This window comes from Pelodiscus sinensis, chromosome 1 (genome assembly GCF_052426305.1).
Source record: "Pelodiscus sinensis isolate ZL-2025 chromosome 1, ASM5242630v1, whole genome shotgun sequence".
NCBI lineage: Eukaryota > Metazoa > Chordata > Testudines > Trionychidae > Pelodiscus > Pelodiscus sinensis.
The window spans coordinates 48913244-48938219 of NC_143052.1; the positions used below are offsets into that span (position 1 = coordinate 48913244).

The window sequence follows — 24976 nt, forward strand, 5'->3', positions numbered from 1 at the left end:
CCCAGTGCCAGTGCCACCCATGCGCTGCACTCCCGGCGCCAGCGCCGCTCCTGTGCCACACACCCAGAAGCCAGCATCATCTATGCGCTGCGCACCTGGGGCCTGTGCCGCTCCTGTGCCACGTGCCCTGGGGCAGGGATTCTCGTTCGCCATGCGCCCGGGACCGGCACAGCCCATGTACCGCACACCTGTGGGTGGGGCTGCCCTTGCACCGTGCACCCGGGGGCAGGGCCACTCATACGCTGCGCGCTCAGGGGTCGGCACCGCCCATGCACCACGTGCCCGGGGGTGGGGCTGGTCCCGATCACTTGGCGGGCACACAGAAATGGCCCGGCGGGTGACATGGCGCCCGCAGGCACCTCGTTGGGGACCACTGCTCTATATATTCTATGCAGTGAATCCTCCGCAAGTACAATGCGTGATCAGTCTTTAAAATCTCCTCCAAATTTGTCTTTTAAACTCACTTCTTCTGTGGGGCCCATGAATTTACCAGATTATGAAAAAATATCAAGTTATCTAAAGTGCTTCCTTTTGGCCTACCTTTGCATCTGTATTCTAGATTGTAAACAAAAACAGAATGCTGAGAATTAATAAAGTAAAATTTGGCCGTGGCAGCTGGAATTTTATGTATAAACTATGTGTTTGCTTGTTATGTTGATGTTTATAGTCACTAGGGATTTTAAGTAGCGATTAATTTGCTAGTTGAGTAGTCGATAGAATTTCCATCGACTACTCGACAGGCATTTCCACATTTCACCTTTGAAATGAACACGATACTAGGCAAGGGATCTTGTGCATTTTAAAGTTAGAATGCTAAGTGAATCCCAGGGCCAGCGGGAAGTCCCACTGACTCCAGGCTCCACCCAGATGCTTCCACTTTGAAATGCATAAGAGCCCCAGTTGACTAGTCCTTTACATCCCTAATAGCCATAGCAAAATAGATGCCACACCAGCAGGAGGATTTTGTTTTCTCTTTGATATCAGGCTAATCTCCAAAATAGCCATATCAATGGCTCATACATACATCTACATTTTCAACAAAGAAAGAAGTCTATTCTGATCCCACATTATAAATCATGCATTCTTCTACCAAGCTTATATTTAATTGATTTTTAAAACTATCTGGAAATGAGAATGAGGCTGGAACTGAAATACTGTACTATCATGAGCACGGAAAAAAAATCACAAATAGTAAATGAGAACGTGCACACTCAAGTGGTACCCCATACATTATTAACTGAAGATATGACATCCAAACAATGAATACATGTACAGGCTGCCCCTGACTTGTGACACGATTGGTTCTGGAGATAACGTTACAAGTCGGAGGCGTCATAACTTGAGTCCACATTTACAGCATGCATCATACCCCGTCATAAATGTGGGGCCGAGGACATAAGTCGGGGGATTTCAGCTCCTTCCGCACTTACAGAAATGGTCATAAGTGCAATGGGTCATAAATCGGGCTGTTGCAAAGCGGAGGCCTTCTGTAATCATATCGGATAATTGTCACTGATTTTGAGTGCTAACACTATGCTAAAGACTGAAAGAATAACAAAACTGAGCAATAAAAAGTAATACTTACATTTATCAGATTTTCATTAAAATGAACTCAAAGGAAACCCAATTCCATACAGTATGTTCAGAAATGCACAACAGAAAAACAACCTACAGATACAGCTGCATATATCATGCATACAAGTTTGATTTGTATTCATTCAGCAACAGATATTATTTGGAGAGGTGTACATTTAAAGCTGCGTATGTTTTACAAATGTATTACCCTACAGTGTCCTTTTGCTTTAAAAAGTCTTGCCACTTTAAAGTTTTTACGTTGTAAAAAAAATGAATGGTTCACTTGGGTATGAAACAAATTTGATTAAAATAATCAGTTCTGAATATTAGACAGATTAAAACCTATATTAGATTAACAATATTTATAGCTCAATGGAGGAAAATGTATTACTACAGGTAAAACCTCTCCTCTAGTTCAGCACTCTCTGGTCTGGCAATATCCATGGTCCAGCATGATTTTCGTTAGCTGGATGTCCACTTATCACAGGTGTGGTCAAGTTTCCCCATGATCCCGTAAAGTTTGTTTACAGCCACCAGTACTGGTTCACCCTGTTCTGTGCTGTTATTTAGTTCTAAATTAACCACTAAATGACTCCTTCCAAGAGCCTAATGGGAGCAGTGTTGGTAATTGTACTAGACAATATTGAGCTCCAGTGGTTTGGCAATTTCTCTGGCTCGGCACCAGTCAGGTCCTAAGGGTGTTGGACTAGAATGGTTCAATCTGTAGTGTTTTTTCTAGAGGTATAGCTATAAGATTTCAAAAACATTTGATGTCAAACTGTTTAGCCATTCATACACAGTTATAGCAAGGTGATTTTCATGCTAACCTGTAAATGTAACCCGAGGCAATAGTCATGATAACTTAACATTATGCTTAAGAATATTTTTAAAATTATATTTGCTTGCTTATAGATTGTGTCACATTTTAAAAGGATTTATGGAAAAACTTGACCAAAGTATATCTGTGAAGTCTAGATGTAGTAAAATAAGTAAGCTTAGTAACTTATATGTGTGTCAGCATGTGTGCTAAGTATACTCCATATTGTAAACAGCAGTGTTATTGTAAGCCCACCCATGCGGACTTTATTTAGCACAACTCAGCAATCTACATTCCCAGTGGCAAAAAAAAAAAAAAAAACCAAAAAAAAAAAACAGGTGCTCCTGATAGGGAGCAGGACTGGGGCACAGGACCTATCCCCACAGCAGGAGCATTGGGTTGACAGGAGAAGCCCCTTTGCCTCTACCCCATTTCCGTGCCAGGAGCACGAGGGGATGAAGGGCTAATTTGCTTAGGCCTAGGGCCCTTCAACCTCTAATCCCCATTATGAGTACATACCCAGAGTCCCTGATTGGCAGTATAGGCTTCGGTACGGTTTAACTGTCCCAGTACAAGCCTATCACACCTTCCACGAACAGCACAGACATACCATGAGTGACTGTGCTCAAACAAGACTTATGAGTTTTTACATACATTCAGTAGCTGAGAAATTAAAATTATAAACATGTATTTTAAGATTAATGACCAATTACAAATTTTGGTAGGAAACAGCAAAGTTGCAGTTCTCATGTTTAAAAATATAAATGAAGGAGGTGATTTTCCTTGAGCCAGTTGACACAGGAAAGTGTTGACAAGAGGATTATAAGGAGCAGTAGGTAAGACCATTGTCATCTGCATACATAAATATCTTAGGTTATGTGCAGTACTTAAGCCAACAAATGAATTTATATAAATAATTGAGGTAGTGAAGAATAAACCTTCAAGATGTATTAAAGCCAGAAAGAGAGCAAGAAAAACAGAACAACTCTCAGAAATTCCATATCATTGCATGGGAAGGAGAACTGTGAGAGGGAAATACTGATAAGCTCCAATCACTTAAAAAAAAAGGAGGGGGGGGGGTGTCTGTGTCTGTTAAAATGGGTTCTTTATATGAAAAAAAAAAAACCCTCAATCCAACACTCATATAAATGACCTTCAACCAAAACTCAACAGATATGTGAAATGAAGTTAGGAAATATTAGCTGACTGAAGATGACCAAAGCTTCGCTGTGATTAATTAACTGGTCATGGGGATGATCTTCTATTTATTCTGTTTTTGATATGAGAAAACTAGGTGAGGAAGACAACAGTCACATAAGTGTAAGGATTGTGCACATTTTCCAGCCATGTATAAATCAGAGATAGAAATTAACAGATACACACAAGATAAAGCACTATATTGATGTACTGGCTTTTAAAGCACAAAACTAAACTCACTAGTCTTTTCATTTCTCAGTGTAGTAAAAGACATTCCATGGAACCTGCAAAGCTTTCCATTATGTAGATATTTACTGAAGCAGACAGACGGTGTTGGTCTAAATAAAGCTACTTCACTCTTGGCTAATTATCAAAGGCCAAAGCTATCCATGTATGCTCAATTACACAAAGAAATGATGCACTATTAATTTTGGCTGATGGTTCTATTATGGATGTCACTGTGGATGCTTTTTTCTCTTTCATCTCTTCTTCACAGGAGAGAAGCAGAAACTTATGCACATAGTGTTTATTCTGATGCAAGCTGCCTTGATAGCAAACTAATACATTCTCTGCTCAGAAGATGATTTGCAGATGATTTGTTGTTTTCTATGAGGTTTATTTATCCTACAGAGACTTCAGAAAATGAAAAAAAGGCATAACATCTGTGTTACTTTCTTTATCCTTTCAGTAACCAGTGACTCAACTGCATGATGAACAAAAATTATGGGCCACGTTTCAAGGGCAGAGTTGAAACATTACTGGAACTTTTCCCCCCATGCTACTGATTTTAAATCAGGCTCTGAACATCTGTTGGTCTAGAAGATTATACAACATGTTGTGATGGACAAGCTGTGATCACCACCATCAACCTAACCTTAAACTTTTGGCGGCTCAGTAGTTCCTCCAAATTCTCTATATTTTGGTTGGTATCACAGGTACACATAAGCAAAGCTATTACAGACCCGGAGGTTATATTTAAACAGAACATACTAGTAGAGAAGGCCCCAGTGGTATTAATTTAGATGGAATATATAGACCAAAGGTATTAACATAACCAAGCCACCATCCAACATTAAACAACTTTAAATAAGGTTCAGGATTTGGTACACAGACACCTCGGCCTTCTTAGTACCATGGCAAGCACCCCATTAGAAAACCTTTTAACGTTTCCAAAAAAGAAGGAAAAAAAGCTCAAGCATCTGGAATGTAAAGTAGTGAAGGTTTCCATTTTAGAAACTTCCCTCATTCCTTGTCTCTTTAGCTGGGGAGCATTTTTAGAAGGGAAAAACAACTTCTCTGACAGTTGCTTAGATGGCATTAAAGATAACTGTTCTTTGGGGAAAAGAGAAGTTTGCAGGGATAGGCCGAGCTGCTGTTAAAGTTAGATCTGTTTCACAGAAGATAAGATAAATACATGCAAAAGGAGTGACAAAAGAAACAGCAAAGATAGAAATGCAGTTTCTGTATCTCTGTTGCCTCCCACTTGCAACCTCATTGCTGGAAAAAAGAGGAAAAGAAAAAGAATAAAGAATAAAAAGGACTCACAAGGGGAGACAGAGGGAAAAGCGAAGTCTCACAACCGAAGTGTATTTGGAACTTAGTCAAAAAGACTCCTGACTCCCCACTCTCTGGTCCAATCTGATCAGAACAGTTTTCAGAATCAGGAAGAAAAAGGTTTGGGGCCTCAAAGACAGTGGAGTGGCAAGCAGATGGGAAGCTCTTTCCAGTAACCAAGTTTTTCCACATATTTTCTTTCTTTAAAGGGAGCTATGGACAGAATTGGGAGTGATAGACAGCATTGCGGATTCCCTCATTATTTTGTCCACCTATTAAACTAGTTTCGGATACACCAGTTTTGGGTCACTGATTTCCCACACATTATTCTTGTTTACCAGGCTTGATCTTAACACAGTCCTTCAGTAACACAAGTAGGATTTTTTGTTGAGACTAATACAGTCAGTCTGTCTTTTGTATCTTTTCACATCAAGATTTGTTGTTATGGTGAAATCTTATAAACTTACACTCACTTCTTACAGTTGAGCTCTTAATTAGGGTAAATATGTATGCACAATTATCACAACATCCCATCTAAGCATGTCATAAAGATAATATTTAAAATAGAGACTAACAGCCATAAAAGAATAAAGGAGAAACCGTGAGGATATGAGCATGTGCAACAGATCAACTGGCTGCAAACATATCTTGGTTTTTCATCTCCAACACTAGAAGCATCTTTGCCTCTTGAACGAGTGCGTGTTGGAGGTCCCTATCTTTTTTGTAAGCCAGTTACTTAAAAGCAACATCACATGCACCTCTAGTATATTACACAAGATACAATCAAAAAGATAATTTCATACCCATTTGCAGATAATTATGTTCCAGTTCCTTTCATAAGATCTCAAAACACTTGTTCCCAGGTTCCAAATTCAAATCCTTATAGATTACTTACCAGAACATCTTGGATAAGCACAAATATATTTGATGATAGTGTTTTAATGAAAGATTATTTCCAATGGAGTTTATTTCCACTTGCATTTAAAAACCATAGCAGGTGCTAGAGATGAGTCAGAAGTGGAACACATTAACCCAACCATCTGGAACATTAGTTTCATTTTACATTCCCAAAGATGAGCAAAGATTATGGAAAAAGAATAAGGTCAGCAATCTGGGGTGGAGGGTGCCTTTCGGCAACTTTTAAAACATCTATTCCTTTCTGGTATAGAGAGGGTTGTCTTCATTATACTGTAATACAAAGTAGGGATATAAAAAGGTGCACACCATGGCTCCCCAAGGCACAGCGCCTGCAGCAAAGGCCCCACTCCTGGGGAGGTAACTTGCCAAACTTCCTCTCAAGAGTAGAGCTGGCAGCCTCTACCAGCCCTGCTCCCGGGAAGGCTTCACTGCAGGCTCTGCACTGTATAAAGCTAAGTTTTGTACTGCAGAGTCCACAGCACGTGTAATCACTAAGATTTTTAAACTACTTCTACATCCCTAATATGGAGTAGGGCTGCTGTGCCTAAAACTGTCTCCTAATAAACCATAGCAGCCGAAGGTTTGAACTAAAGCCACTCTTCACCTCAGTGATATGGTAACTTCAAAAATGTACTTCTTTGTGCAGAAATAAATTTTCCCATCATTCACCCATTTTTAAAACTATTAAATGTAATTTGTAACCTATCATTTAAATCAGCTTCTGTATAAAATGACTGAACAACAGTTATTGTGATGCCAGTTTTTGAAAAAGGGCTTCAGAGGTGATCCCAGCAATTACAGGAAGGTAAGCCTGACTTCGCTAGCAGGCAAGCAGGTTGAAACTGATAGTAAAGAACAAAGCTGTCCAGAAACACCAATGAACTTAATTTGTTGGGGGAAAAACCAACATTTTTTTTGTAAAGGGGAATCATGCCTCACTTATCTATTAGAATTCTCTGAGATATCAACAAGCATGTGGACAAAGGGGATCCAGTGGATATATTGTACTTAAATTTTTCAGAAAGTCTCTGACAAGGTCCCTCTCACGAGAGGCTCTTAGGCTAGGTAAGCCATCATAGGATAAGAGGGAAGGCCCTCTCCTCTCATGCATCAGGAACTTGTTGAAAAGATAGGAAACAAAAAATAGTAATAAATGGTTAATTTTCAGAATGTAGAGAGGTAAATAGTGGTGTCCTCCAGAGACCTGTACTGGGGCCAATCCTATTCAACATATTCAGAAATGTTCTGGAAAAATGGGCTAACAACAGTAAGAAAGCAAAATCTGCAGGTCTTAGAAAACTACTTAAGATAGTTATGTCCCAAGCAAAATGTGAATAACTAAAAAAGATCTCACAAAACTGGGCAACAAAATGGCAGATGAAATTTAATATTGAAAAGTAATGCATATTGGAAAATCCCAACTATACATATAAAACGATGGGGTCTCAATCAGCTATTATCACTCAAAAAAGAGATATGGGAATCATTGTGGATAGTTTTCAGAAACTATCCACAGTGTCAGTAAAAAAAAAAAAAAAAAAAAGAGAGAACAAAGTTGGGAATCAATAAGAAAGGGATAAAAATAAGACAGAAAATTTATAAATCCTATTTAAATCCATGATATGCTCCCATCTTGAATGCTGCATGCATGTATGGATGTTGCATCTCTAAAAAAGTATACTGAAATTAAAAATGGTTCAGAAAAAGAGCAACAAAAATGATTAGGGGTATGGAAAAGCTGTCATATCAAGAAAGATTAATAAGATTCAGACTTTGAAGCTTCGAAAAAAGATGACTAAGCGAGGATATGAGAGAGGTCTATAAAATCATGACCGGCGCGGAGAAAACAATAAGGAAAATGTATTTATCTGTTTCCGTAACATAAGTACCAGGGACTACCAAATGAAATTAATAGGCAGCAGGTTTAAAATGAACAAAAGGAAGAATTTCTGCACATAGTGCACAGTCAACTCATGGAACTCCTTGCCAGAGGATTTTGTGAAGGCCAACAGGGCCCATAACGGGGTTAAAAAAAAAAGAACTATACAATTTCAAAGAGGATAATTCCATCAATGGCAATGAGCCAGGATAGACAGGAATGGTATACCTCGCCTGTTTGCCAGAAGCTGGGATCACTTGATTCCCAGTTCTGTTCACCCCATCTGGGGCACCTCTTTTCTGAAAGAGGTAGGATTCTGGGCTAAATGGACTAGATCATTCTGACCCAATATAGGCCATTCTTATTACCATTAACACACTAGTAACTCTTTTCCCAGTTCTCTGGAATATCCTGCTGTATTTTAAGATTTCTTCAACAGGATTCTTTAAATCCTTTTCAGTGTCACAACAAATACCACAAACTAGTCCAGGTTTGGCAGCTTAGATTTTAAAACCAACCAATACTTAAATTTTGTATTAATTTGCTTATGATACCTCAGGCAAAAATCCATGCAGGTTTTAAGCACTGTAATCTATTTAACAGCTGTTTCCTTGAGAGATTCAAAGCTCAAATGGCTTCTTCCTCCCTCCCAATTAAAATATTTATACTCATTTAGTCTGGGATCAGAAACAACTAAGAGTCTGAATTCTGTAAGTATACCTTTCACAGTAAACTGGTCTAAAACAAGCCATAGTATTATACATTGCAAAACAGCGCTGAAAACTTTTCAATAACTAATACATTTGAGGAAATCATAATCTCCCCATGGAACTTCTGTAAGCAAAAGTAATTTTTAATTTGTGGAGAATATTATTCATGGGAAATTATTCACAAACTTCTACCATTCTTCCAGACGAGGATATAGAAGACTTACTTCAAGGCTCATCAAAATGTCTAGATTTGAAAGGTGTATTGGTGAATGACACAGATCCAAGTTAGGTTTTGAGCTAGCAGCCTTAACTTCTTACTATTTGTTTTTGCCAAAAGGCAGGTTCATACTTCAAGCATTTAGAGACCAAAAGACCTCAAAAACTAAAAAACCCTCTCCCAGGGGTCTTTCAAAAATCCTACTGACCAGCACATTTTGGTTCTGAAAACAGAGACCAAAGGGTCCCTTTCTTTATCTATATTTTTTAAGAAAAGGTTCAGTATCTTGGAGCACACTGCTGCAATTGGATGATAACTCTACCCTAAATTTAACTTTCCTTGATCAAAGTTGGCAAAAATCATTCCTTGATTTAGTTATATATTTAAATGTAATTTTGTTTTTAAAGGTCAGAATTATTATGAACAGTATTAGTATTGGCACAACGTCCATCTTCAGAATACACATTAACAATTCCTCATTATCCAAATGTAACGTTAAAGATTAAAAACTTTTTTTGGGGTAGCTTCCCATCTAACTACCTCCTACCACTTCTTTTATTTAAACTGGTTAGGTCTATTTCACAAAAAGATTTTAAGAAATCCATTACATGGCCATCTATACTGCACAAGATCAGCCATGTTACACTGCAAACATGTAGAGAAAAAGTACACATGCAGACTGATCTTTGCTTCTTTTGTAATACTTGACACTAACCTGTCACAAACTGACCCAATAAGCTTTTCTACCAGGCAAGCAGGTCATATATGATAAAAGGTTTTCATGTCTGTAATGGTAAATAAGCTCACTTACAGAATGCTGACCTTGGTCAGCTTTTCAGTTAACTATATTCACAGAATTCAGACAACTCAAAACAAATCTCCAGGCACTCTCCTGTCTCGCAGCAAGAATCAAAAAGGGCAAAACCACAATCAAAGTGGCAGTTGAGGTCCTCAGCAGGGGTTTGCTCAAGGCCCATACAGAGAGATGAACAGAAGTCTCAGCAGGTGTTACAGGTCTCATGCAGTTAGGAGGAGCAGACCTGGAGAAAGCCCAGGATGAACACGGAGCACTGTCAGAGAGACAGGCCACAACCAAAGCAGCACAGCAGTCAGACAAACAAAAGACAAGCTTAAGACAAGCCAGCTGAGCAAAAGAAAAACAACAATGATGATAGTTATTAACTTAAATAGAGATATATATATGGTATATACTGACAGAGCATTGTACAAAAGGTAGCAGGGCATAAACTCGGTTATCTATGATGTGAACTCCTCTTCCCCTTGTCTGCACAGCAGCTTGAAAATATTCATTATCAATAAGCAAAATACTGAACCAAAATTTTAAAAACCACACAAACAGGATATATCCATAATATAGTTCTCCCTAGATTAGCAAGGCCACTTTTAACTAAACATATAGTTAGCTTGGGAAAAAAATATAAAAGTTCGAAACACGAAAAGATGTGATATTTCAAACATTTAAAAAAATGACAAAAGTAATTTATCTTTTTCAGAAAAAATAAAAAGCTACCCGGAAGAATGGGCATATAAACAAAAGGAAACAAATAGAAGCTTTCATCAGGACCCATAATGTGAATTATGAAATACAATCTGATAAGAAAAATAATCTAATTTTTAAGTATTGCCAGTTAAGATTGGATAAGGATACCTCAGAATCTGCAGTAATCCCTCCCTCTGTTGGGAAAACACTATGAATACTACTAATACTTAAGGGATAGCTACCGCAATCCGTAGGCACTCATCCAAGGGAGTTTTAATAGGTTAGTCTAATAGCCAGTGGGCCCAGTGGTCTGGCAGCAACTCCACAGTTTTCATCAGTCTACTTTGTTCTAAGGGGAGTTTGGACAGATTGAATTCCACAGGCTTCTCACTCCAGTGTATCCACTCTTCTTCATTTGGCATTCTATCATGACAGAGGGAGGGGGACCTCGGTCCCAACTCAGAGCCCAGAAGGGGTGATCCAGTGTACAGACCACTCTCTAGTCCACTCCAGGTTTCACACCTCTGCTGGTCACTTTCCAGCAGGCCACAGCTCTTCCGTTTGGGGCACAGTCACAGTCGTAGCTAGAGTCTTCTTGGGGACAACATCCCTTCTTTCAGGGCCCCTCTTGGGTTCCTAGGTCAAAGGTGTTAGGACTGCAACCTCAGAAATGCAAGTCCGACCCCTCTCCCGAAACACACAGCAAACCCACCATAACCACATGACAATGCTGCACCTCTCCCCTTCAACAGCCACTTACAGTGTCTAGAGAGAGAACACATCTAAATAAGATTGATATCACAATTTTGTTTTTTTTTGTGCTGTGGATGTGTTTATCCAAACTGCTTACTTTGTGTGCATCTTCACTGAGATTATTTTGTGCCAAACTGCCCTGAGTCTATATTTAAACTACACATTTGAACGTGAATGTTTAAGAACTTTATACTTGTATAAAATCCATCGAGTCTAGTTTTTGAATTTCTATTTCCCATTCAATTTTGCTATTTCCAGCAATTTCTTATTTTTAACTGCAGCATGGTAAAATTCCAGACAAGAATAGCCGAGGTTGCATTTAATGCAAATTTTACTTTGACCACTTCAAGGTCAATGAGATTCCTCTTTCAGACAGCTGCTATATTTTCAACGGTTTCGATCGATTATCACTTAAACTGCAGAACTGGAAATATTGCAGCATCTTTAGCTGGACAAAGAACATTACATTAGATAGCCCAGTATGCTGTCATAATGCAAATGTTAGACCCACATATGGGATTCAGGGTTGAGGGGAGGCTGTCAATATCCATTGGTCAAACCAAGGGAGACTATATACCAGGCCACCCCAACCTCTCAAGCAATTTATCCATCCAAGGCACATGATTCATGTCGAACCAGAATACTGCGTTCACTGCATTTTTTCCTAAACTTTTTATTCAAGTTCAATGTCCACATGTGGGATATGAGATGCGTCCAAACTAGGTCTGCCAAAAATACAGACGGGAAGGTGCTGGTGAGTTTATCTACCGGCTTCTCTCATTAACATTGTAATCCTTCTCCCACTGGTACCATCTCAGTTTGGGGAAACACTAGCCTGGGGGGCCAAACTCAGGCTCCAAAGGGAATGAAGTGATAAGGAATCCCTCTTAATTTAATACCGTTTCAGCAGATGACAATGATGCCAAAAATCTGCATAAAAGACTATTTCTTTATATCAACATAAAAAAATTAAAAGAAGTTAAAATTTTAATTCCAATGTGGCAATTTCAATTAGTAAAAGCAAATGTGTATTCATGTATTTGAAAAAATGAGTCAACCCAGGATGCAATGGTCACCACTGTGACATTCCATTTAATCGTCTACCTTTTTCAGCCACATAAGTTGTTACATTTCCAATGAAAAAGATTTAGTTCTGAGCTGTAACTCAAAAATTACCTTTTCAAGAGAAGTGAAGTATTGTCTTACCCTTTCAGAGTTTGTTTGCAGCAGATGGTATCGAGAAGAGCAAGATTTCTTCAGGGATAACATGGATTAATAATGGATGCAAAGTAAGTACAGGAATAGTGAGTACATTTCTGTCCTCTAAGTCTTGATGTGAAAGTGTTTCTAATAATGTACCTTTGGAATGTTGGGACAACTTGGTAGACTATACAAACTAGTTCTTTGAGAGAGAAGATTTCAAAGGTTATTGCTATCGAACCACGTAGACATATTGTGTGGAAAAGGCTGAACAGCAACTCATTACATCACAGGACCAGATTCTGGCCTACTGCAGTGTCAGTATATTCAGAGGTGGAATAGCTGGTGAAAAGGGCTTCTTTTCCCCTTTGACGGTATCAGGGAAGGATGTTAATTTAGCACTTCAGAAAGCAGCAGTGTCTGTGTGTGTTGTCTTTGGCTTTCTAGTGCATATATTGAGGTTTGGAGATAGTAGGTGGTGCATGCTGCTTCTTTCCGGTTATTAATAAAGCATGCCCAACAGTGTGAACCTCCATCCCCTTCTTCCATGTGCAATAGACCTTGTGCTGGATGGGTGACCAATATGGCTCTTCATCCTCTTGGGCTGCTCTAATGCATCATTATGCAGGCATAGGGTTTTATCTATAGATATTAGATTTGGTAGTGATCTGATGGACCACATGGCATGAATGAAAGAAAAAAAGGTTCAGCACATCAGACCTGGTAGCCCAGCTATAACTGTTTCTTGTCTTCATACAAAAAGAAATATTAAACAACACAGAGGGAGGGATGAATTTACTGCACCATCCAATTTCTTTCATGCTGTTGCTGTGGCAGTATTGAAATTATAAGGCTCTATCTATTGTTTTGTGATTGCTGTAGATTAATGCTTTCTCCTTACCATGGCCCAGTCCAACACCTTATGATATAAAATCTCCACTTATCTCCTACAAGGACTAGGGGTGTAAGCATATGCTTATTGAATAGTTGACTAGAGACTCGACTAGTCATTCTCCCCCTCCACCCTTGCTACCTCTATCAGACAGAGGCAGCAAGGGAGGGAGGAATAGGAGTCGGTGCTGGGGGAAACCAGCTTAGAAGTCGGTTCCCCCCCCAGCACCATCTCCACAGGGGGCCACGGGAGGCAGAGGCGTAGCGGAAGACCGGGCATGACCTGGGAATCAGCTGTGCTTGTGCTTTTAAAATGTATTTAAAAGGGCCAGGAGCTAAACCTGCTGCGTCTCTGCAGTTCTCCCACCTTATCAACTAATCGACTAGTCAATGGAAAGTTCATCAACTAGTCGATTAGTTGTCATTTAACATACCTAATAAAGACACCCTTTCTCCAGTTCACTCTCTTGGAAGTGAACTCATGTTCTGTCATTATTATTATAATTTAAATAATAAATAATCAAATAAATTAATAAAATAATAATCAGGGCTCAACAATTAGGGCAATCTACTCGCCCATAGCCTGGCACGGCACCGCACCGCCGCCACTTGTCAAGTCCTGATAATAAATAATAATAAATAATAATAATAATAATAATAATAAGCAAATTCCTCCAGGCCATGGTTCATTTGGATTTTTATCCTTCTAAACCTCACCTGATAGCTCCCTGGGATCTTGGGCTCTCTCACTTACCATTATCCCCTTTCATTGGACTCCAACCCTGACCCCATTTTGAGTTTCCTCCATTTATGCTTGCTAATATGATATCCTCTCTCTCCTTTTCTCTCTTCGCTCCCTCCTCCACCCTTACACTAGCCCATCTCCTTCTTAATAAGCCATACCTGTACTCAATTTTCCTGGAGGCTGCAAAACTACAATTCATTAAAACATTTCCTGTACTGGTTTTGAGTCACCTTTGGTAGATACTTCTAGCAATATGATACATTCTGATGCTGCAAGGGCACATTAGACTAGGGATGTAAGTAACTAGTCGACTACTTGATAAGTCTACCAGAGTCACTACTCAACTAGCTGCATCCCTTCACCCTTGATGCCGCTGTATCAGAGGCAGCAAGAGGCAAAGCAGGAGCCAGTGCTGGGGTAAGCAGGATTAAAAGCCACTCAATACCATCTCCGCAGGGAGGGAGCAGGGGAGGCAGAAGTGTAGTGGGGGAAAACAGCACAAGTGGGGACTGCTTGAGTCCCCATTTGTCTCATGTTCCCCACTGCTTATAGACTAATTGAGTAGTCAATGGAAATTTCATTGACTATTTGATTAGCTGATTAATCTAAATTTAACATCCCTACATTAGACCATGGGTTTTAATGAGTTTTTGTTGCAACATCCTCTCCATGTTCACAGCAATCTTGTTTGCTTTTTTCCATTCCCCAAAAAAGTGTCGTGCATCTTGCAGAGAGCGCTTGTGTCAGCTACTCTGATTTCAGTGAAAGCAACTATGTTGATTCCTAGCTTCTCTGTCAATGGCAGCATAATTTTGTAGCGTCGGTGACCTCCCTTATTGTCTATCGTTCCAACAAGCAAGTCTGAAGAAGGCAATTACTGCGCAAGCCGGTAGTGTGCATGTTTAGACACACATTTAAAAAAAAAAAAAAAGTCTAACACTTGCCTTCGAATAAGGGAGTTACCTTGTGCAGTAATGAGTGTTCTTCGAGATGTGTGTCCCCGTGGGTGCTCCACTGTAGGTGAAGGGTCGCCCGGAGCCTCAGATCGGAGCTTTCTATAGCAGTTTCCCCTGTTGAGCCACGCATGCCCAGGAGGCGTCTCGAGCCCTTCACGCCTCCTGAGGAGCGTGACTCAACCCCCTCCCTTTCAGTTCCTCGTCTCCACCCGAGTAATTTCGACTCCAAGCAGAGGGGAGGCAGGGAGGGTCGTGGAGCACCCACGGGGACACACATCTCGAAGAACACTCGTTACTGCACAAGGTGAGTAACTCCCTTTTCTTCTTCGAGTAGTGTCCCCATGGGTGCTCCACTGTAGGTGACTACAAAGCAGTATCCAGTATATGGCTGGAGGGAGCCGGAGTCAATGTTTGGCAGTGGTGGAGAGCACTGCCGTGGCAACTGCTGAGTCACTCTTAAGTTGTGGAAGAATGGCGTAATGTTTAGCAAAGGTATGATCTGAGGACCATGTCGCTGCCCGGTAAATGTCTCTTAAGGGGACATTGCCCAGAAAGGCTGTGGAAGCAGCCGTGGCTCGAGTAGAGTGCGCTCGTGGTGGGCATATCAGCGGTCTATTGCCCAGAGAGTGGCACTTAATTATGCATGTCGATATCCACTTTGAGATTCATTGAGATGATATTGGTGTGCCTTTGGATCGTTCAGCAATGGAGATAAAAAGTCTTTCAGATTTACGGAATGGTTTTGTTCTTTCTAGGAAGAAGGCCAGAGCCCTCCGGATGTCCAGAGTGTGCAGGCTGGCGTCTGTCTGCGAAGAGTGTGGTTTTGGGAAAAAGGTAGGTAACACGATCGGTTCGTTAATATGGAATTCTGTGCCGACCTTTGGCAAAAACGTGGGGTGGGGTCTAAGTATGACCCTATCCTTTGTGAAAATTGTGTAAGGAGGTTCTGACATTAATGCTCCGAGTTTGCTCACCCTCCTGACAGAGGTGATGGCTAAGAGGAAACAGACCTTCATAAAAAGGAAACGAAGTGGCACTGTTGCCAGTGGCTCAAAGGGAGGTCTGGTGAGGCAGTTCAAAACAAGATTTAGGTCCCACAAAGGGGGTGGAGCCCTATGTGGTGGGTACACATTCTGGAGTCCCTTGAGGAATCTTTTTGTAATAGGATGGTTAAAAATGGCGAATCCATCTACTGATGTATGAAATGCTGCTATTGCAGAGAGGTGTACTCTTAGGGAGGAGATAGAGAGTCCTGATGCTTTAAGGTCCAGAATGTAGTCTAGAATGGTATCTAATGGTGAGGCACGGGGCTCCACTTTGACTCGCTGACACCAGTGACAGAAACATGCCCATTTCTGTTGATAAGTTTTCTGAGTAGACTGTCTCCTGCTCTGGAGGAGGATGTCTTTTACTCGCTGGGAGCAGCGATCTTCTACCTCTGAGAACCAGAGAGAAGCCAAGCCTGAAGATGCAGGGTATTGAGTTGTGGATGCAATATCTTGCCGTCATCCTGAGATAGTAGGTCTATCCGGTACGGTAGTAGGTAGGGAGGCTGGACCGCTAGCCTGTGAAGGTATGGGTACCAGGTTTGGCGAGGCCATGATGGCACAATCAGAATGACTAGGGCTTTGTCTCTCAGGATCTTGCGCAGGACTCTTGGGATGAGCGGCATGGGAGGAAAGGTGTAGTGTAGGGAGGCTGTCCAATTGATCAGGAAGGCATCCCCCAGAGAGTGTTTGCCAAGTCCCGCACGTGAGCAGAATTGGGGACATTTGGTGTTCTGGGTAGAAGCAAAGAGGTCTATTGATGGCCATCCCCAATGGTGGAAAATTGAGTTCGTCACCTCCGTATGTAACTCCCATTCGTGGTTCAAGGTGAAGTTTCGGCTGAGTGAGTCCGGTTTGATGTTGTTCACTCCGGGCAAGTAGGATGCTATAAGGGTGACTTGGTTGCGGATGCACGAGTTCCACAGGCGAATAGCCTCCGTGCATAAAGAGTGGGAGCGGGCTCCACCCTGTCTGTTTATGTAGAACATCGTGCAGATGTTGTCCATTAGGATGCGGACTGTGTGATTGGCGATGTCGGAGGCCAAGTGTGCACAGGCATTCCTTATGGCCCTCAATTCGAGGAGATTGATATGTAAGCGTGTCTCGTTTGGGGACCACCTGCCTTGAGCTTCGTGACCGTCCATATGTGCCCCCCAGCCGAGCAGGGAAGCATCTGTGGTGATTTGGATAGTGGGTTCGGTTTGTTGGAATGGAACCCCCATCAGAAGATTGTTTGGCACTGTCCACCATCGTAAGGATGCCAGCAGTCTGGTGGGATAGTAACCGTTTTGTTTCGAGGGTGTCGTGATGGGATATAAACGGTTGCCATCCAGAGTTGAAAACATCGAAAGTGCAGACGAGCATGGCGGACTACGTAGGTGGTGGAAGCCATGTGCCCCATTAGTCGGAGGCATGTAAGTACCGTGGTGGTAGGAACTGTAAGCATCGCGTTTATAATTTCTTGCATAGTTTCAAAACGTTGCTGAGGTAGGTATGCCCGGGCTGTAACTGAGTCCAGGCGTGCGCCAATGAACTCTATGTCTTGAACCAGGTGCAGAGTTGACTTGTCTTGGTTGATTAGAAGGCCTAGACGACTGAGGAGGGTCATGGTCGTCTGTATCATAGAGGCTGTTTCGGCGTACGAGGATCCCTTTAGAAGGCAGTCGTCTAGATAGGGAAATATGATGACATTTTGTCGTCTGAGATACGCTGTCACGACCGCCAGTACCTTCGAAAATACCCTCGGGGCTGATGAGAGGCCGAAGGGAAGAACCCTGTACTGGAAGTGGTCTGGTCCCAACATGAAGCGTAGGTAACGTCTGTGGGAGGGGTGGATGGTTACATGGAAATAGGCATCTTGGAGGTCGAGGGCTGCAAACCAGTCCCCTTGATCTAGCGCAGGAATGATTGTGGAGAGTGTGACCATCTTGAAATGCTGTTTCTTGAGAAACTTGTTCAGTTTGCGGAGGTCCAATATAGGTCTCCAACCCCCTGTTCGTTTTTTGGTTAAGAAATAGTTCGAGTAAAACCCTCTCCCGTGGAACTCTCGGGGTACCCTTTCTACTGCTCCGATGAGGAGTCGATCGATTTCTTGTTTCAGAAGGGTCTCGTGAGAGTGGTCCCTGAAGAGGGACGGGATAGAGGGAAGGGTAGGGGGGATAGAGGTAAATGGGATGGTGTAGCCCACTCGAATGATCTCTAAAACCCAGCGGTCCGATGTTATGGATTCCCATTGAGGAAGGAATGGCCGCAAACGGTGGGTGAACAGATGGCCATGTTGGAGTCGTGGTAGATCCTAAGAAAGGTGTTGCAGGCCCTCGACCAAATCTTCAAATTTGCTGTTTAGATGGTTGGGTAGTTGGTGGGCGGGCCTGGTTGTGGCGCCTTCTGGGACCTCGTTGCCTTGGTCTAGTGTCTTCATAGGGCCTCTGTGGTCTATTGTATTGCCCATATCGGTATCGGTTGTATGAGTTATATGGGGTGTATCGTCCACGTCTATAGGGCTGCGTGTACATGCCCAACGTGCGAAGTGTGGACTTGGAATTTTTGCTGTTATGGAGTATTTCGTCCGTAGTAGCTGCAAATAGCTTTTGCTTGTCAAATGGCAGATCTTCTACTTTAGGCTGGAGATCGCGGGGAACAGCTGACGACTGGAGCCAAGAAGCTCTACGCATGACCACCGCTGTAGCTGTAATTCGGGCTGCGGTGTCAGCAACATCCATTGCGGTTTGGAGAGCAGTGCGGGCGATCATATGGCCCTCATGAACTATTGTTTTCAAGATGGATCTTTTGGACTCAGGGAGATGTGGCACCAGTTCTTCCAGTTTCGAGTAATTGTCAAAGTCATGATTTGCTAAAAGAGCGGAGTAGTTCGATATTCTGAGTTGTAGGGTGGAAGAGGAGTATACCTTCTTGCCAAAGGAGTCCAACTTTTTGTGGTCCTTGTCTGCGTTGCCCAACTTGTATTGTGGGAGCTTTGCACGTTGTTGTGCTGAGTCTACGACTAACGAGTTAGGTTGTGGGTGTGTGAAGAGAAAGTCGTTGTCTTTTGATGGGACAAAGTACTTCCTATCGATTCTTTTATTAGTTGGTTGAATGGATGCAGGTGTTTTCCAGAGGTCTTCCGAGGTCTCCATTATTGCCTCGTCTATAGGCAGGGCAATCTTGCTATGTTGTAGGATGGAGATTTTTTAGCAATTGGTACTGTTTCTTCTGGACCTCTTGCAGGGAAACATTCTGGCTTGTTGCTACCCTCTTGAATAGATCCTGGAACTGTTTTAGGTCATCAATTGGTGCAGAATCTGATGGAACTACGGCTTCATCTGATTGTGTATCGGGAGCATCAGAATGTGTAACATTTATTGAATGACTGTCTGATTCATTGCCAGAGATTCGGTCTACCTCCTCATCCAAAAGAATTGCTGGAGGTAGGGACTGCGGCCGAGATAAGCTTCTCCGGGATGGAGTGGAGTGAGTTGGGGAGCGTTGTCCACATGGCTCCCAGTGTTCCCAGGGTCCCCATTGTGGATAAGGTGGGGGTGGGTAAGGCCAGTATGGGTGCCATGGGTTCTGTCGTGGTGAAGCCCTGTAATGATGAAAGCGAGACTGCCTAGGTGATGCGTGCCTCGAGGAATAAGACGTGTGGTGGTCATCCTCAGGAAGAGGAGCGTCTTGGCCGGATAAGAGTGGCGTAGACCTGGGAGGGGATAGCCCTGATGGGGACTTCCCAGGTGAGTAAGATGTGGAAGGCAGGCACTGATCATAAAGGCTGCTGTGTGAGTGAGTTTCCTGCTGAGGCTGCTCCATAGCAGTGTCATCTGGCTGCCTGTCTCTTTGCGCTGGCAGCATTAGTGCAGCATCATGCTGTTTACCTGAAGGTGGTGCCGGGCGCTTGGGAGGCTGTGACTCGCTCTGCTGTGGTGCCGTGGCTTTAGTCGGCACCGTAGCTTTAAGCTGTGCTGCGGCTTTCGGCGCCGCCGAAGCTTGAGGCAGTGTCAGGGTTGAAAGCAGTGCCGCCGTTTGAAGCGGCACCGCGGTTTGCTTCGGCGCCGGCTTTTCTTGCCGTGCTGGCTGTTTGGAGCGCTCCCGGGGCCGCTCAGCCTTAGCGCGCCCCGATGCCGGTGCGGAGTGGGAGGATCGCCCCGAAGCCTTCGTGGCAGGGGTCCTCCCGCTCTGGTATGCCTCTCCTCCATGGTTTGGAGAGGAAGAGGCTGGTAAGGAGCGGGATGGTGAGGGTCTGCCCCTCGGCTCGCTCCTGGAGAGTGGGGGAGGCTCTTGTCGCGTTGCCGCCTGTTCCCCAGCGGGCTGTAAAGCCTTTTCGAATAAGATCATTCTCAGGCGGAGCTCTCGGTCCTTCCTGGCTCTCGCCGTGAGTGAATTGCAAGGAGTGCAGCTGTGGGGAGAGTGAGATTCCCCCAAACAGCGAATGCACTTTGAATGTCCATCTGAAGCCAGCACAGGATCCCGGCATTGGTTGCATTTTTTAAAGCCTGAGGCGGCGGACATGGCCGGTTCTCTCCTGTTTGAGCTTGTTCTATGTATTTATTTGACTATTACTGTTGTTGTCGTCAGTGTCCGTTTTTTTTTTTTTTTTTTTTTTTTTTTAAGTCTCTTCTTTCTTTCCTGTGTTGAACAGCTGTGAGAACACCGGTATCTCAGAGTCCCGGTTTAAGACGGTTCAAGCCCCCTGAGGGGGGGTTTAGGTAAGTGTATTTTCCTTATTACTAGGTTTTTGGTTTTTTTTTTGAAGAAACAAGGAAAGGTAACTTGGGATATCAGGGGAAAGAACTATGACTAAACTAGGGAGAGAAAGGTAGTCAGAGAGTCTGACAGGGAGCTCCTGTTTGCTCCGTCCGCTGGCGAGGGCGGTTAAAGAGGAACTGAAAGGGAGGGGGTTGAGTCACGCTCCTCAGGAGGCGGGAAGGGCTTGAGACGCCTCCTGGGCATGCGTGGCTCAACAGGGGAAACTGCTATAGAAAGCTCCGATCTGAGGCTCAGGGCGACCCTTCACCTACAGTGGAGCACCCACGGGGACACTACTCGAAGAAGAACAGAGCCCTCTGCTCAACAGTACTGACTAGGACCTAGATGTTTAGAAGGCAGCACAGCTGCAGCAGATGCCAGAGCTGAGTTGCAGTGCCTGCCTCCTGATATTTTCTCCACAGGGGATTTGGTTCAGGGTTTTGTCTCCTAGCCTTCATTTAATCTTGTTGCAAAATAGCAGCACCAAATGGAGTTACTCCTTTGTCAACATTTTTTTTTCTTTCCAATAGATATCCGGTATATCCTTGTCAATTGTCAATCACTCAAATGCATGGTAAGTTGTAGAGGATATGTAAAACAAGTAGCAACGCCTTACATGCCTGACCTAACAAATATTACACAGACAAGTTGGGAAACAATTAGTCATTGTGATAGGAGTGTTAAATTAGAAAAAGGGGATTGTGGTGTCCAGAACGCAATCTCTTTGTTGGGAAAGATATAGTTCCCAGTATGAAAAGGTAAAAATTATTCACAAAATATACTGCTGGGTATATAAATGTACAATGTTATATACAGCACTAAGGAGTGTGAACCTACATATATATGATTTTCTAAATTTGTTGTTTTTACTAGAGTTAAATTGGATTGAATATGCATTTTATTAGTCATTAGGAAATAAACCTTCTATAAGAAGTTATGAAAGGGTAACTTTTTCATAGCTGCCTTTAGAACTGGGGGGCTGGAAAGCAGTGTCTACTGGCCAGGAAAGCAGCTTTGAAGACAGTGCCACTGCCAGCAGTAACGCAGAAGCAAGGTGGGTCATGGTGTTGCCACCCTTACTTCTCCATAGATACTAGTGGTGGTGCTTCCTTCAGAGCTAAGCAGCCAGAGAGTAGAGGCTGCTGGCTGGGCACCCAATTCAGAAAACACACAGAGGCTATTGGCCTGGCACCCAGCTCTGAAGGCAGGGGGCACAAACTACTACAAAGAAAGGGAGGCACACTCAAATGAAGTTCACAACCATTGCTCTAGATCAGGGTCAGCAACATTTCCAAAATGGCATGCCAAGATTTAACACTCCTTCTCTGGGCCGTGCTGCCCTCCTGGAGAGGGAGGGGCTCTCTTCACGGAATGCCCGGTACACAACCTAGGTCAATGCAAACCTTTCCATGGACTACCAGTTGCTACTGGAAACTCATTGTTAATTATATAATTACACCTGAGCCATTTTGCTAGTGCTGCAGCTAGGGAGAATGGTTTATAGGCCAGATTTACTTTTCTGGGGTTCCAGTGTTAGAGAACTTTGGGGACACTGTTAGGCTCTGGGGTGGGAACAGAAATGAGGAGTTCAATGTGCGAGACAGGGCTGCCAGCGAGTGGGATGAGTATGCAGGATCTGGGCAGGAGGAGGGGTGAGAAGGGTAGGGTCTAGAAGGAGTTGGCAAGTAATGCAGAAAAGTTGACAGAGTGAGAATGCAGCCAAATAGCTAGTCGGGGGAGGGAGGCAAAGACGTGGGGAGTATAGGAAAGTGCAGCTTCTGCCAAGTAAAACTGTATGTCCCCTTCACACGTTCCCCCTGCTTCAGCCTTGCTTCCCTCAGCCCTATGATGCCCCCAGCCTGATCCCCCTGCATCACTCCATGCCCCTCAGTGCAACTTCTGCCTCCACCTCCTCCTGTGACTCCAGCACACTCACTGGCAGAGCAGCAGCACTGGGATGAGGAGAGGAGGGGAGTGTCTTTTCCCTGCCTGGCCCAACTCTTTGCCTGCAGCTCTGAGGCTGGGGCAGATAGAGCCCAGGGTTGCCTAAGGCTAGCTCCAGCCTGGCCACGCGCAGGGAAAGGGGCTCCCTGCCCCCAGCCTATGGGGAGTAATGCGGCAGATCCTGGGCCCCAGCGCACCACATGTGGTGGCTGCCCAACCCCAGCTCTATGGAGCAGGCCCAGCCCCCCTCCCAAAGCTGGAAGCAGCCCCAGGGATGCACACACATGCCTCTCCCATCCCCCTCCCTGAGCAGGAAGCTGGAGCTGGTGCTTGAGCTGCAGCTGTGCAGCTGTGCAGCTGAGGCTCTAGCCTCAGCACTAGATCCCCGCTGTGTGGGGAGGGGTAGGGCTGAGCTCCTTCCCCACCAGTAAAAATCAGCTCACATGCCATTTGTGGCACATGTGCTGGGGGTTGCCGACCCCTGCTCAAGATAAATATTTTCTTCAATTGAAGATTTATTCCCTGTCAAATGACTGGTACCAGTTTGTCCTCTTGCATGTTTAATCAATAAAATGAGTGATGAAAGAGCAAGGTGAGTATTTCTTGCATGATAAGGACTTAATATAAACATCACCAACAGTCTCCAGAACTGCATCTCCAGCAGAATAAACTACTCAAGTCCTGAAAAAGTTGCCAACAGGTTTAGCCTTTAAAACATAGATACAGACGTGTCTGCCACAGGACCACAAGACAGAATAAACCAAGTTATGGAAGAGAAAAACAATATTTTTTAGAGATATGTATTCCCCACTTGATACCTCCATACAGTTTAATTACAACACTATAAATCTATGCTAACTGAAAACACTTTAACCTGAGCAACTATTTCAGCAGTTGTCTTAGATCATACTATTCAGAGCCAATATAAATTTTTCCAACTCCAAAAGCCATAGCATTAAACATGTCTAATTTTAGCCGTTGGATAATTCTGTATCTAAAGATTATACATGCCAGTGTGCTTTACGTGACTATGCAGGGAGTGTACTGTATTTTTAATGTATAGGACAAGAATACAAAATTACCTCAACTTATGAATGGGAACATGAAGTGAATCAACAACTGCATCACACAAAGAAAATAGTATCAACTAACAGTTTCATACTAATTTTTATATATCATGTAAAATGTTTTCACATATGAAGCATCATTTTATCCTTTAAGCCTGTCAGGTATGGCTTAGCTCATTTTCTTTGAGCTCAAAATAACTCAGGAGAGCTGCACAAACAAGAGGAGTAAAGTAAGCTCGAGGTTGTTGTTGTTTTTTTTTAAACAAAAAAGAACACCAAAAATCCACTGAATTGATCACAAAGAAAGATCTTTCTGCTTGTCCCTTGCTCCCTCTGGGGAATATACCACAGAGGAACAAAGGGGCAAGTATTAGGTCTCTTTTATTTGATATGTTCCGTGGACTTTAAGTGTTTAGGGAAAAAAGGCAGACAGGGCTTAGTTTACTTCCGATTTCCTCAGGGACAGATTGTGCATAGCTGAGGCAGGTATCCCTGTTGTTCTCTGCCACTCCCTTTGTGGAAATTGCACAATCCATTCCTGACTATAAAGTGTCATTTCTACAGATACATAGCGTAACATGTGTATTGAAACTTGCCTCCCCATGTGTTTACGTTATATTGAGGGTCTACATTTTAACTACAGTGCAGCAAATTCACAGGGAACCCCTAGAGTTTCATTTGGGCCAGGAAATGGAACCATTATGATTGGAGAGAAAATAGGACTCCGTTTAAACACACACACGTGAAGGCTTTACAGGCAGTCCCCGGATTACATGGATCCGACTTACATCGGATCCCTACTTAGAAATGGGGTGAGGCAACCCCGCACTAGCTGCTTCCCCCCAGCAGACCAGGGAGACGCGAAGCTAGAGCCCCCCACAGCAGACCAGGGAGATGCGGAGCAGCTTTTCTCAGCAGACACCTCAGCTTGAGAATAAAGGACTGAAGGAAGTGAGGTGTGGGAGAATAAAACTGAGCTCTGGAGAAATGTTTGGCCAGAGTTTCCCCTACAATATGTACCAGTTCCGACTTACATACAAATTCAACTTAAAGAACAAACCTACAGTCCCTATCTTGTACGTAACCCGGGCACTGCCTGTATTTTGCTGTGTAATTGATTTTGAAAACAGAATTAAACTACTGAGAGGTTGTGTCTGCCTATAGGACTCTTGTTACAAGATAGTACTTCATAAAAAGATTTCAGAGCCTGAATTGTGTGTTTAAAAAGAAAAAAAAATACCTATGCTTATTTTACTTTGAAGG

At 43.1% G+C, this 24976-nt stretch overlaps 1 protein-coding gene across 3 annotated transcripts in view; it reads right to left on the reverse strand.

Annotated features, from left to right (window-relative positions):
- MDFIC (MyoD family inhibitor domain containing) overlaps positions 1-24976 on the reverse strand; it is an 89491-nt gene that overhangs the window by 5461 nt on the left and 59054 nt on the right. The window lies entirely within an intron of this gene.